Source organism: Larus michahellis, chromosome 4 (assembly GCF_964199755.1).
Source record: "Larus michahellis chromosome 4, bLarMic1.1, whole genome shotgun sequence".
NCBI classification, from domain to species: Eukaryota; Metazoa; Chordata; class Aves; order Charadriiformes; family Laridae; genus Larus; species Larus michahellis.
Window position 1 is genome coordinate 51400918 of NC_133899.1, and position 14749 is coordinate 51415666.

The 14749-nt window shown below is 39.6% G+C and overlaps 1 protein-coding gene across 13 annotated transcripts in view; it reads left to right on the forward strand.

Moving 5' to 3' along the window:
- Positions 1–14749, forward strand: part of NUMB (NUMB endocytic adaptor protein) — a 98587-nt gene that overhangs the window by 46882 nt on the left and 36956 nt on the right. The window lies entirely within an intron of this gene.

The window sequence follows — 14749 nt, forward strand, 5'->3', positions numbered from 1 at the left end:
GTGGAAGTAAGGTGATGTGTTGCTGTCTTGGTACGGAGAACAAGGCACGTCATTTCATCGTCCAGCCTGGGCAGCAGCAGCACAATTGCCTACTTGCCCAGGCTGTGGAGCTCATACTGCTTCCATGTCAAACTCCTTCATACCAGGAGTGAAATTTGTGGCTTGCCACTGCAGCGTCCATCAGCAGGCAATGCACAGTATGGCAGTGGTAGAATCTGAATATGTTATTCAGAGGAGCCTCCTGTGAGTGATGACTTGGAGCCACTTGCTCTGTGCTGTGTCTGGTTTTGCAGAGGGACTGGTAGCAGTGTGCTGTGCTGCAGACATAGGAAGGCTGACGATGGGTGCGGGATTTCAGGGTTGTCGGGTGATGTTTCTGTCTGTACGAAGCTTGAAGCTTCATTGATTGCTCCGATGAACATGAGGCCCAGGGAGGATGAAGACAATTTTCCTGGTTGTTTCCCGTTTGGCTTTTCTTGTTCCTTTGCCAAGCAGTTTAAAGTTGGGAAGATGACAGCCCGTTTATGATTCAAGAGGCTACTGCAGCCGCGTGGTTTTCCAGCATGTGTTACTTCTGGGCAAACGCACTTTTTGGCACTCTCTGCCACCAACCTCTGTGTTGTTGCAGAAGATCGTTGTAGCAGCTTTGCTGTAGTGAACAACAGCTGATTTAGAAAGGTGAGAGACATATGTGGATTTCAGAGTTCCAGCCTGGCCGAGGTCATTCAGTGAGATGGGTGTGCTTGTGAGGACTGTTGGCACTGGTGGAGCTGATGAATTCCCGCTGTTGCGGGCAGCCCTGCCTGCACTCCGGTACTGACTCGTGGGCAGCCTGAGCTCCCTCCCGGGAGAACATCACCTGCTACACGGCTGCGGGATACAAGTAACCATCTGAAAGAGATGGAAGCGTGATCCCATATATGATAAACAAAATCCTACTTTGCTTAAGAACACGGTAGTGAGGTAGGTAATTTCTATACCAGTAGCATAACTAATGTGAGGACCACTTTAGGGATCTGTATTCTCTGTACTTACCTCTGTAGGTCAGTGTGGTGTTAATATTGGACTTTCTTCCTGGATTTGAACAACAGTAGCAAGAAAGCCAAGAACTCAATTTGTTCGAATAATGAATGTCTTTGTCTTTTTGTCCGTGTCTCAGCTGGCAGACTATTTTAAATAAAGTTAATAGGTGCACAATTGCAGCACATCATGCAATATTTCTGTAGCTCTTTCCTGTCCCTAGCTGACAAGATGAGCTTTACTGATGGCTTGAGATGCTTCTGACTTAATTCAGCAGATATTGCTTATAATTATACTTTCATTTGAAGCTTTTGCTGAAATAGGCACTTTTTCATGCTCTTCTGTTGTTTTTCTTAAATTGACTATGTATTTGCAGATCAGGGCTAAAATAAACACAGTAGGTTAGAATCTCTTAGGTGGGAGAACAGTTCATGAGTAATGGTGAAACAGGAGTTTTGTACATGTGAATATTTATGGGATTTTGGTATTCGTGGAAGAAGGTGATAGTCTTAGCTCCTTGTATAGATAAACTGGGGCCCTGGAAGGCAGCACTAGCATTTTCAGATGCATATCTTAGCTTTGTCTTTTGAATGCATGATTGACCAACTGTTAAAGTACTGTTGGTTAAACTTCGTCTCATTAGTAAGTGTTCTGTATCTTGCTGTACTAAGAATATGGGAACGCTTTTGATCTTAATTTCTAGATTCTACGGACAATTTCTGTGGAGGTTGTTTATTATTACGTGAAGGTTATTTTAAACTGCTGGTATTAGGACGCACATTGTGGCCTCCTCTTAAAATCCATTTCGAGATGCGAGTACAACTTGCAAGGAAAACATACATGCAAAGGCTTGTTCTGGCTTTTAATGCATGTTTGTTTGTAGTACTTGTTTGCCTTGTAGCAGAAAGTCCATGCTGAGCTTGAAAGAGGTAGTAAAACCTATGCTAACAGTTTGAATTAATATGGGGAAGAGAAAGCTAACAGAAAAAAGTTGAATTAAGATCCCAATATTTTATGTCCAAGAAGGTGGTGCAGTAAGGCTGAATCCATTATATTCGAAGCCAACGACTTGGCTTGTGTGCTAAATTACCATAGATTTAATTTTTACTAGAAGCTGAAATGCTGATGCGAGTGCTTGCAGTGCAGTTAGTAGGTAAAGCAGTTTTACTAGTTTGGAACAGTCTATCTCAGGTAACAAATTGAGATTATCCCCCTCTACACCCCCCCCACCTCCCGGCCCCTGTACTAGAGGATGTTATATTGGAATAAGTGGTTTAAATGTTGTCTGCAGGCTGGAATTAACATCTCATTGTTGTGCTTGAAAGACGAAGTACTTTAGCTAGATTGTTGGAGAATTGAACGTACTGCTTACATTTCTTGATTTTAAAAAATCTCTACATGGAGGAATTTTGTAATTATTAATTTGATATTAGGTGAAAAGGATGGAAACAATCTGTTTGGATGTCTATTGAGTTATGTATTTAGAGAAATACATTTTCATTGTTAGGTATACTTAAAGTAGGTTTGTATAACTGAACTGTTTTTTCTCTCCACTGAGTGTAATCAGAGTATAAATAACTGGTTTGGATGTGGACCCCTGGACTTTAAGTTGTTTAAAGTTGGGCATTTTAAGTTGTATGTGTTAATTTTCACTGAGCATGTAATTGTGGATTCATAATATGTTATTGCTGATCAGCAATAATGTGTTACTAATTTTAGTGATCATAATGAAACCTGGTGACTTCTGTGGAAGGAAATGTCTGAGAGATTACTACCAATATTTAAAAAAAATAGTGCCTGGGAAATTTCATAGCAATAGCAGTTAAATTCCAATCTACTGTCTCCATAAAGATGAACACTACTGTCCTTGTAAGCAAAAGGCTTTAAAATGCCAAGCGATAGGAAGAGGGAGTAGGGAGGGAAGTACGCATCTGTTTACAAGACCCCATCTGAAAAACATGATTTGGAGTTCTTCCAAAAAAACCCAAACCTTAAATGCAGTCTGACTGATTTGATTTTTTTTTTATCCTTGAATTTTTTTTTTAATCCCCCACCCAAAATCTTTCCCAATTCCATTGAGATTACACTCCCTGCCCCAGTTACCCACAACTGCAATCCCCAACACCCAATACGCAAACACTGAAATCAATAAGATAAAAGGTTTTGCCATAGGTCTGAGAAGCCTCAGGTCTGTTGCCATAAACAAAGGAAAATCCAGTCTTGACTGGAGTTGTGGCAAGTTGTTATAACGGTGTAACAATTTCAGATTGTGGGGTGGTTCTTTAAAAGAAATACTTGAAATATTCTAAACATTTATTGGCTTTTGAGGCACAGGGAGGAAAGGACGTAAGTTCTCAGCTGAAGCCTTTTTTAGCCCATATTTGACTTGACTTTATCATCTCTCTGTTTTTTTTTTCATCCCATAGGTTTATATTTTTTTGTATATCCATTGAGTCAAGATTATAGCTTCAAGAGAGAGGGATTTTGAGAGAGAGATTTTTAAGAAAAGTAGTATTGCAGAACCTGAGGGAAAAAACCTGTCAGTCAGTCACCAAGTCAGTGTATTCTTGCTGCTGTCATATGAATATTATGTTCTAGTAACTGATTCTATGACACTTGTGGTTGGGGCATTTTTTGCCACAAATTACGTAGATCAAGATTTTATGAAGTGAAATACTTTTAAAAGAGAAATCTTTGGTTATGTTGCTATATATAATTTTCAAAATCGCTGAGTAAGCATGCCACTGAAGTTGGGTTTAGATATTCTGAAGGCTTCGCAGTAAGCGGACATGGCAAACGTTAGGCACAAAATGAGTTTTTAAGTGCTGTGTAATCATGAGGAACACTAGATGTGTGTGTACCAAATTGTACCAGAAAGATGGAATTGTCTTAGAGTACCCTGTTGAGACACCTCTTGTTTAAAGAATCTGTCACCGTAGTCCCTACATTTTGTGAGTTCTTCTGTGGTGATGAAACACGTGACTTGTATTAGACTTGAGGGAGGATGCAGAATATTTTTAAAGGTATTTAGCTGGTGGGGGAATTCAGAAAACATTGCAACCTGTGCGCTGAAAAGAATTTGTAGCTTGTATCTGACTTCTGATTTGATTACAATTGTGTAGAACGAACAGATTTGAGATATAATCCTGTTAGTTCCTGGTAATGTTTTGCAAAGAGCTATTAGGAGAAAAGAGTTATGGAACAACTCAAAACTTGCACTGGGCAGGTGTACAAATGTTAACATTAATTCCTAATATAATAAATAAGAATATTTCTGAGAAGAAAAAATTATGTTCTTACAAGGCAGCCACAGTTGCTGTGCTGGGCACCAGAGCGAGTTCTCTAAGATGATTCTGCCCATCCTTTATGTGGAAGTGAGCTTTTCTGTGTTGCTAGATTTATTGAGGGATGATCAAATGATTTTTCCAATATTCTGACAGCCAGAAAAAGTTACCGTATCTTTTCTCTAGGCTCATTTTTATTATCACAACCTGTCGTTTTCACACAAGCTTGACGCAAAGCCTTCACAATTTCACTTCATGAGTTATAAATTAATATTAAAAATGCCTTTTGTGACACTCACCCTCCTCCTCTGCATTGGCTGCAGTCAAGAGTGACTGATTTATTGTCAACAAGCTGAAGAAAATGCACAGATAAAAGGACTTTAATTATATTTATCTAACTGTTGGAGGATGGGAGCGGGTAAAGTGTCTTGAACTGCCACATAACAGCTGCCAAGCAGTGACTGAAGTGCCTGGGCCCACTGCAGTAATGGTATAACATAACTAGGAGTCATCTGTCATCCTGGGAATGGATGAGCTAATTCTTCCTCACACGTATTTCACAGCAGTTTAAGCTAACTTTCATTTTCTAATTGAGATTGACTAGTGCAGGCATGGCCTGTTGCCACAGTAATTCAAATTTTGTGAGCTATCTGGAATATACAAATTCACGTGCTGATTTTCATTTAAATGTCTTGAGCTATAGAAACTTAATTAGCTCCTGTGGGCTTGGGAAAGGGAGATGCTTACCAGGCAGGTGCAGGGAGCCAGCTCTTGCCGATCCTGCTGTAGCTGGGCGCCAACAGCTCTGCTGCGATGCTGCGACAGCTGTAACGCAGGGGTTTGGCTGGATGGATTGGTACTGAAGGGAGACCAGCTTGTGAGTTAACGCTAGTTGGCAACAAAGACTCCGTAGCACCGTAATTCTCTCTGATACGGTCGGTGTTGGATCCCGAGGAAGAATAGAAGGTTAAGGCAGACATGAAATAAGCCTGCCCAGCTGGTTGGATTAAACTGAGTGATTTCCTGAATGGGAGGCTGCACCTCCACTGTAGTTTCTAATAACCTTTGGAAGTTTTGATCAAATAATTTTATTTTTTTTTAATCCTTTTCTGTTTTTAGTTTGTAAAACATCCCAGGGCAAGGAATTGTGCAAGTTAATTCTGTATTACGAGGGAAACGCTCTTACTTTGAAACCTGGACTGCTACAGAATTCCATTGTTTCTCCACAATTTCTACAACATAAAAATTGGACAATCATCATTCCCTGTTCATTTTCTAACACTTGTGGTACTATAGTTTTTGTAGCTCTCCCCACCAGTAAATTGCTTTTCTGAGGTGAAGGCCTTTGTTGTATCTAATCTGTCCTTGAGCAGAAACTGTTGATGCAGTCCTAATTATCCTTGTTACCTTCCTGCACCTTTTTGTTTCATTTCAGAAAGGGTATAGTAACTACAAGAACTCTGTGGTTCTGGTCTGGTTTTATGCTGCGGCTTCTCACTGGTTTTTCTTTGCTCCTTTCATGATAATTCTTCCTACTGTTTGATTATTTGACAGTTACCTTTTTAGAGGACTAAACATGTGATTTATGATCTTTCCTAGACAATGGTAATAGCTGAATTCATATTCAGCATTATTTGTAGTTGGGGTCATTCTCTTACCCCACTTCTGTGTGCTTTTCTCTGCTGTTTTTATTACAGAATAATTTCTTCTTGTGAGATCCTCTTGAATCTCTGAAATTAGCTTAGTTTAATCTACTCCAGAACATTTTGCATTAGCTGTAAACAGACACTTAACTGTTTGCTTTTGAGAGCATATATGGATGAAATAAAAATCACTGTTTCCACAACTCCTCTTTCTGCATTAGAGCATGCTGTTATTCTTTTGGATTTACCAAGTGTGAGTTACCTACTTTCTCTATACCCAAATCCTACTTGCTGACAGATGGGCAGCGCTACTATCCATTCCCATTGACGACTTCTCATGAAGCCGATATGAATTTAAAGTTTGCTGTTGCAAATGCGTTCAGAACACGGGCCACGTAGACTGGACTTTGAGGGCTGCTGTGTGCTGGTGCAGAGCGCTGTTGCTGCATCAGTTGACCAAAATGCTGTGGCTTTCGCTTCTGTGTTGAGCATGACCATTGTATATGAAACGCTGTGTAAAGATTCAGTATGAATTTTTTTTTTTTCCCCAAATCTTGCTAAAATGGATCCTCCAAGTGATCTGGTTTAGAGTCCATGTTGGTTCCTGACACGCGTGCTCTGCATCTGTATCTTGTTTGTTTGCTGTTTCTGCACTCACTTTGGATCTGGAACCAAAAATACAGTGTGTGTTCATATGTTTCTGAACTCACAGTAAGTAGGTAACAGTCAGGTCAATAGCACAAAGGTATGATTGATTGATTTATGTTTGACTTTTTCGGCTTCTAAGCAGCAGATGTCTGCTGTACTGGATACAATTCCTTGTCAGTTCAAACACTGATTATTTGGTTCTAAAACACTTATAGGTCCTATTGAAGTAACACTGGTGTAAAAACCTGAGATTTGTGACTGATTTGCCAATAAAATATGCTTCTTTTAATTGTAAAAGTTACTCTCTTTTAATTTTGAAAATGCATTTATTTTTGTGAGATTTAACATATTTAACTTCAAGCTTTGGTTCTTGAATTTGGGTGATTTAAGGAAATCTTCTTCCACTGTTTTAGCCCTTTTTGGTCTGTCTCTCTTTAATATTCAATTTCTTTTCTAAATTCCATATATATTTCTAAAGATACCTTTTGAACCGGAGATGTTCATGTTTGAAAACTGCTTAGTCGTCTGAAATTTAGCTGCCCTAAATGTAAATGATTCACTTGGAAATGGCGTGACTGGGTTAGTTAAAATTCTTCACATGCATGCAGATGAGCTGCAAAGCAGAATTGCTTGAACTGCTTTCCACAAGGCACAGCTAGTGTTTCTTTAGAAAACTTTTGCTTATTTTCGGTTGTTATAGGTAGTATATATAATTCAACTCGCTTTTTTTGTGTGGAGTGTTTAGGAGACCCACGTTTCACCAGTGACTGACAGTCATTGCAGGGTATTTTTAGAGTGAGTCTATAAAACAAGGGGATTACTGCCTTATATCTCTGCACTTAAAACGTTTTAGCATATTGAATTGGACCATAGTCAGGACCGTAGTCAGAGTTTGCAGTCACTGTGGAGGCTGATGAATTGGCACATTTGCTTTAGAATAGTTATTGATGGAGAAAACAGGGCTTGCTTTCTTTTATTTGCTGAACCTCACAGGTTTGGGAGAGGCAAGTGATTTCTTATTGCGTGGCTTATCTTTAGGAATAACTTCTGCCTTGCAATGATCAAACTCGTATTTTTCTGACAGTTTGAGAGTCTGAGTGTAGCTGCTGTGCTGGTAGTTCTGTTACATACTGTCATGGAATACTGAATACTGTATTTAATTGCTGCAGTGCAGGGATATTTATGTTTGAAGAGTCTGGCATATTTTGCAAAATTCTGAGACTTAGGATAGGGCTTCTGGTAGCCGAATGTTTTAGCCACGCAATTGTTGACGGTGTATTGGAGTACAGTTCATGATTTCATTTCCTGATATTTCATAAGCTATCTGCAATTTTTGTTTAACTCTGTTTTTTGCCAGTAGGATGTTGCTGTCATAACATTCTTTTTTCCCCTTCTTTCACCCTCATCTGTGGTGCAGATAGAATTGTCAAGTGCTCTGGAAACAGCTGTGGAGTTCTCACATGATACTTTAGCTCAGGTATGAGACAGCAAGAAAACTGATGGCTTTGAGAGGATGCTTAGTACCTCACTTCTTACAATGACAGGGCATCACAATTTCTAAGAACACTGTCAGAGAAATTGATATTATCGTTACAGCTCTGACCTCCTTGGGGTTATATCAAGAGTTTGCTGTTTCTGCTGTATTTTCAAAGTATGATCTAAATATTACTTTCACTGCTGGAAGGTGAGTTTTCTACAGCTGATGTGCTTGTTTCAGTAATCTTTTTATTATGTATCCAACACTGCATTTTTCTACAACAGGGAAAATCCCCTTAATTCGAATTCTAAATAATAACAACAACAACAACAAAATGTATTTACTGGCTCAACAAATGAGCTCATGCTTCACCTTTATGCGTATTTTGATGTCTTAGAATGTTTACATGCAGTATTGTATTATTAGATCTTAATTGGGTAATGAAAGGGTAAATGGGTTGGAAAGCCATGTGGTGAGTAATGTGGTTAGTCATACCGTATTGCGTAAGCAGGACTGTTAAGGTTTTAGTGAGCATGCTCATATGGTTACATGCCTTGGTTTGCTCCAGTGTGACAGTGCTGGATTTAATTAGATTTTATGGGATCTAAACTTACAAAAAGGCTCAAAGTTCTGCATTCAAAATCTGACACATGGGGTGACCTTTTCTTCCTTAGAAGATAAGGGTACTCTGTGTTCTTGTGCTGGTGAATAATTGCAGAGAAGCTGTTGCAGGGCAATTGCAGCAAGTTTTGGCTAACCTTTACAGTAGGCTTGGAGAGATAGGGCATTACATGTTTTTGTACTGTGTGAGTGGGAGAGGAGGGGAGACTGTTTGTTTAGCAGCAATGCTTAATAAGGATTTTTTCAGAGAACTAAAACTCCATTCTTGGCAGATTCATAATAGACAGGGACAGACTATTTACCTTGGCGGCAATCAACTAGCTTTCCTAGCTTGCCTCTTTCTTATAAATAAAATCTTCTTGCCTTGTCATCTTAAATTTAGAGATTCAAAATGTGCATTAGAAAGCAAAATAGATCTAAATGTTTTGAACCACTTCTTTATGTTTGCGCTCATACTGCAGATAAGCCTGCCAAAATCTTGTCACAAGGAAATGACTTGGAACAAGCATAATTCCTCACTGATGTCCTAGTGTCCTGCTTATAGCCAAGATTTACAATAATGTTCAAGCGTCAGCAGTGAACTGAGTTTTATGGGAAAAAGCAATGCAGAATACTCTTCTGAAATGCAGAAGTGCAGGCTGTTTGCTTTTCCTGGTGTGAACCCTTGTGGATTTCGTAATAAAATTCAAGCTTTGGTAATGCTAAAAAGATATGTTAGACTTGAGTCTTTGGACAGGTGTGTCCAGGTTTTACTTGCACAAAGAACTCAAAGCCATGGAGTTTTCTGAGGATACAGATCTTCACAGCTGTGCCAAGGAATGTTTTTTGGAGTGTTTTCCTACTAAGTAGGTTAGGCAAACACTTTTTTTTTTTTTTTTTTTTAATCAGATTAAGATAATTCGCATGTCCTCTTAGGCCTTAAGTATCAGGTAACTTTGTCAGGAAAAACGCATCCTTATTCAGAAAGCTTTGAAATGCCTGGTATTTCTTAGGCAAAAAACATATTAGAGATGGATGAACTTGTTGCTTTGGGTTTTGGTCTCTGTTTGGCTTGGTCCTTTTTTTTATTAGCAATATTAGGTGCATTTCGCTGGGAAAGAGGACATAGCTGATAGTTGTGCAGCTGCCCCTACCTCACCTGTGTGTGGCCAGCAGGCAGTGGAGATATGAATGAGATTATTTTTTTTTAAATACTTAGTCTCATTGTAACATGTTAATTGAATTACTTTCATGTGGAGGCTTGTAAATTTTATAATGATCCCTGTAACACGTTGTACTTAAACCTAGATTTCCCTGGTGTTTGAAATGCGTACTTCTAGGAATTTTATTGATGTTACTCCTGATGGTTCAGGCTTGCAGGATTTATACTATAAAGCAGGAGGATGTCACTGGGGTCGGGGTGTGTGTGTTCCCTCCCTGCCCTGGCTACTCTGTACTTGTTGCAGGCTGCAGAGAGTACTTTGCCCTTACTTGACCCATGAATTGTTGTGGGGTTTTTTTCCTAAATTGGTAAAGTAAATAGAAAACAGTATTCAATTCTGTGAGAAAACAGAAAGTAATCCCAAACGCTCTGAATGGTTTTAAAAAACCAGCTGAACTGAAGACTTAAAATCAAGTTTTATCCTTTTCCATTGCAAACAAAAAAGATACCACGTAATTGAATGTGGATTAAATAACCTTTGTGAGGGCTAGAGTTCAGAAGAAAGGTAAAAATGGGGTTATGCTGGTTTTTTGTCCTCAATGTTGAAACTGTAGGTGGTTGCTTAGTGTGAAATTTGTAGTACCCCTTGCCTAAAATCTAACCACTTAAATTTGCAAACTCAGTTCAGGTACCAATACTGCCCTTCTGCCCTGCGGATTCTGTAGTTTGGATCACCTTGGAACAACAACTGCTATGCGAGAAACATTTATGCAAAATGTAAAGGAACTGCTTATCTGAAGGTATGGGTATATGCGTAAACTCCTGCGAGGGGAGCTAAACTGCATTTGCATCAGCAGCAGCTCCCCACCTGATCCAGCTTCAGTTAATGTGAAAGCTTACCCATCTCTCACTGAAGGGTAAATTGCTGGCTTGTGCTCACTGAAGGGTAAAAGTGAACACATTCATACAGCAGAGCAGCTAACGAGACATGAATTAACATGCTAGTTTATCTTGCAGTCATTTGTTCTGCAGCCATAACCTGATGATGCACAAGGCAATGAAGCCGAGAGTGCTTCAACATGCACTTTTATCCGTGACAATGTTATTTCTGTCCCTCTGTTGCCCCTGAGTTGTCAGTGAACTGATATGGGTTAAAATGCTACCTTTTCAGGTGGTCAGAAGAATAATGGTGCCAAAGCTCTCTTTAAATTGGCTTTGGAGCTGTGTTTTCAAAATACCTAAAATACATCCATTCGCATAAAAACAAATAGCAACATAAATATATAAACTCACTGTGAATAACTTTTGTCTTTTCAATGCTTTTTGTAGATGCTCGTATGGTGCTTTGGGAACTGGTGTAATGTTTAGTCTAATGTTGTAATCTCTTGGATTGCAAAAGTGGTGAAGGTTTTCTTGGGGGGGGGGGGGGGCGGCGGGGTTGGGTTGGTTGGTTTGTTTGTTTTTCCAAGGGGCATGAACATTCAGATAACCTTGAAATGTACAGAACCCAAAGTGTCTCTGTTTCCTCTCTTCTCCAGAAGATTTTAGTGCTTTCAGCCTTTGTTACTGGTTTGTCTCTGATATAATGCTATGTTTTGTGATTTAGCTAGAATTTTGAGTTTCCCATCTTGGCTTTCCGCCAGGTTTAATCTTTGAATACTGTTTCTCCATGTCTTCTCTCCGGGTCTGAACTGGATTTGGGATTGTAAAAGTGAAAAGGAAATAGTGTCTGTGGTAGTTTGATTTGTTTCTTCTTGGGGGTTTTCAAAATGCTTTTAATTACAGGACAAAATTCAGCTGCTAAATATAGAAAAAAATCAGGGACAAATAACTTCCAGCCTGCCTAATCCCGAGACAGAGTGTAAAACTCTGTACAGTATCAGTGATGCTGTCAGTAGAAAATACCCTGCTGGCTTGTTGCAGGCTAGCTTGGTGTCTCTCGTTGTGTCGGTGGGCCTGCTATGCTTGCATGGAAATGTGAAGTGCCCTGCAAAGATTCAAAGTAGAAAACGCTCACTTGTTCTTCTCTAGAGCTCCTGAGCAGGGATTTTGAGCTCCAGACAAAATTAGTAGAAAGTTAAGCACCTAATTGCAGCAATTCATGTGCTTCTCCTCTCAAATACCCAGCGCTTGTGTGAATTGTTTTACTTAACGCCTTCAGTCAGATGGCAATCCTGGTTATATTGGGCTGACATGCATGTTAAAAGCAAATTAGGTGTTTATAGGGCAACCTAGTTTGCAACCTACTCCAAACAGTCCGACATCTCAGACATCCGAGTATGGCAGTTGGAGAAAGCTCACTGGTTGCCTGGCCAGAAGTTAATTTTGCTATTTATCAGCATTGCTATTAAATAGAACAAGCTATTTTTAAATTGCTTGTTGCCAACATGACCTCAAAATTAGAACATGCAGGAAAATGGGTTTGTTTTTCAGTGAAAAGGAAATACTTTTGGGCAAAATGCCACTTCAGCTTCTCATAGGAAGTGTAGTTGAAGAACTCTTTTTTTTCTCATCCTACCCCGTGGGCTGAGATTCCTGGTCAGAATAAATCTCTGATAAGGTACCAGTCTCATGGGCAAAAGCAATGCTTCCTGGGAGAAGTCCAAGGAAATGCTCACATAAGCAAATGTTCCGATAAGGCAATTAGGCTGTGATTTCACAAGTGGTACAGCAGCTGCCTGCTGTTCTTGGTTCTTGTTTTGATACTTACTGAAGCTTCTGAGTTACCTTCCTAACTCTTACACAGATTGCTTTTACACGGGTGTAGGTTGAAATATCCACAACACGTTTTTTTCATCTGTTATGCTCAGAATGCCAGCAAGTGAGTCTTACTGCATTTGTTTGTACCAGTTTGAGAACCTGTTGTCCTTTTTGGCGGAGCAGGGTGTCTGTGCCCGTTTCTCAGTCCCCCGAGCGCCAAGTCGGGTGGGTGGGCTCTAAGCGCTGGGCTGACGGCACTCCTGAGCTTTGCACCGACGCGACAGGAGCTCATCATGCCAGTCTTCTGCAGGGACAACAGTGGGTGTCTGTCCTCGTGAGCTGAGGTGCCGTGTGTCAATCTGCTGCAGTACAGTGTCACCTTCCCGAGGTGATTGAACGGCTTCCCCCATGAAATTCTGGTTCCTTTAGACTGAGTGATGCATAGACTCCTCTGTCTGCAGTTGGTGAAGCAAAATACATAACTAATACTGCTCTAATGCCTCTCTAAGCGTTAATGGAGAATAGAAGCCTTGCATCTTCTCTTAAAACTTTCAGAATTGCCTTTGCACTTTCAAAGATTTTTTTAAATGGCTTGTAAAATAAGGAAACTGTGTTTGTAGAGGAGCTGCCTCAGCTTCTTCAGTGATAAGAAATGTGCGTGTTTTTTATTTTGCACACATGTTCTAATCTCTAAATCCTACCAAGTAAATTCAGGAAAATATTTAACTAGTTACGTCAGGCACTTTGCAGCTATGAAGGAATGAAGCTAACGCTACTTTATAACTAGATAATTGGGACTGAGAATCCCTGAGCAACTTCCTATCCCTGCTCTTACACTGTTTGTTAGAGCTGGTGGCTACTTTAGGTACATGCTCCCTTCCAGGGACAGTCATCTGGCCTTTGCTGTACATCTGAACCCTTCACTTAATTTGCAAGAGAGATTTGGATTGCTTGGAGTGCTGCACCTAATTGCTTTCAAACGCTCCTCAAGCATCTTTGGGCGCAGGTGTTTGCTGCAAAAGTGGAGTTCGGTCTGGTTGTTTCGCTAATGTAGAAATACTTCAGGAACTATCCCTTATGCTGAAAGAATGCACCACAATGCTACAAGATCAGGCAGCATTGCATTCATTTGCCACTGAACTCGTGCACGAGTAGCATGCGTATTTGCACTTCAACAGGTATTAACATCACCACACTTAAATTTCCCACTTCTAGTGGTGTTTTCCTTATCCATGGGTATATCTTTAAATTAGTACGTATTGTACAGTATTACTTTTAATAGATGATGGAAAGACAGAAGATTCTAGAGAAATGAGCCAATGCCATGCCCGTAAGGAACGGTGGGAACTGGCTTCCCTAATGACTTACAGCTTGAGGAGGAAAGTAACAGTTGCTGAAGGAGAGTTTGGGGAGTCAGTGACAAAACTCACACCTTTTTGTTGTTTGGGAGTGGCTAAAGTGCGTCATGAGTTATAAAACAATATTTTTAATTTGGCTGATTGGAATTAGTACTGGTGGGCAGTGATTTTTCTGTAACGCTTTCAATTTCTGACTCTTGTTCAGCTTTGAAATTGTTGCATTTTGAATTTAAGCTTCTTAAATGTCAGATACCACAAACATGAATGTGTTGATTTTTCTCACCTATGTGAAATAGTTTTAACTGGAAAACACTAGTTCTTTTCAAGGTTTAAAATAGTGTTCAAACTGTTTTTAAACCTGCTTTCCTACAAGGGCTGCCTATTGATACCCATAAACATCTATATTCTGTAAATTAGTTAATCTAGCGGGAAATAAGCATATATAATCCAGTGAGATTTTGTTGCCTTGCATTCTGCAGTGTCTTTTTTTTTTTTTTTCTATCAAAATTAGATGTCACAGTTGTAAGAAGGCTTATTTTTCGGGAAAGAGGACCAATATCTCGAGAATTCTTTCAGCATGTTTTCTACATTCCCCCACGTTGTATCCCATATGATTTTACTTCTGTAGCTGAATATTGAATCTTTGTATTAGTAGTGCTTTCCTTGATATCTTCTTGGCTAATTGTAGTTTGAATCTAGTAAAGGTGAGCATGTCTAAAGTATAGACTGGCTTGTATATAGAAACTGATACATAAGAAAATCGTGTATAAAAAGCATCTAATTCTAGGCTTTGGAAGTGTTATTACAGAACTGTCTTCCCCCTTTGAAGAAGTAAGACTATGTAATTGTTTAGAGAT